Below are 475 nucleotides of genomic sequence, written 5' to 3' on the forward strand. Positions count from 1 at the left end.
GGGGGGAGCCGCGGGCAAAGCGGAGGCAGCGCTCGGAGCCGGCCCGGTCACAGGCAGGACCTGGCAGCCCTGGGCTTGCTTTCCCACAGCCGCCGGGGGTTTCCAGGGGAGGAAGTGAGACCGAGAGGTGGAGTGAGGGTTTGAACAAGCTGCCTGGGGCCTCGCTCTTTCCCATGCCCTACCCTGTGTTGGGTGAAGCCCACCCAGCCCTGCTCTGGCCATCCCCTGGCTCTCGGTGCAAGGCGCGTGGTGGTCACCAGCTGGGGGGGGTGGCTGGGAATAAAGAGAAGAATGCTTCAGACCCCTGGAAGCCTCAAAGCAGTGGGGTGGGTATTGCCCTTCTGCACCAGATGGGGAAACTGAGGCACCGAGAGGAACCTCCTTGAGCAAGGTCCTACTGGGAAGCTCTTCTGCAGCAAGTGAGGGCTCGGCCCCGGGGGGGGGCTGCTTGGAGATGTCTGAGGCTGGACACAGC

This window comes from Egretta garzetta, unplaced genomic scaffold, assembly GCF_000687185.1.
Source record: "Egretta garzetta isolate BGI_Z169 unplaced genomic scaffold, ASM68718v1 scaffold498, whole genome shotgun sequence".
Classification (NCBI taxonomy): Eukaryota; Metazoa; Chordata; class Aves; order Pelecaniformes; family Ardeidae; genus Egretta; species Egretta garzetta.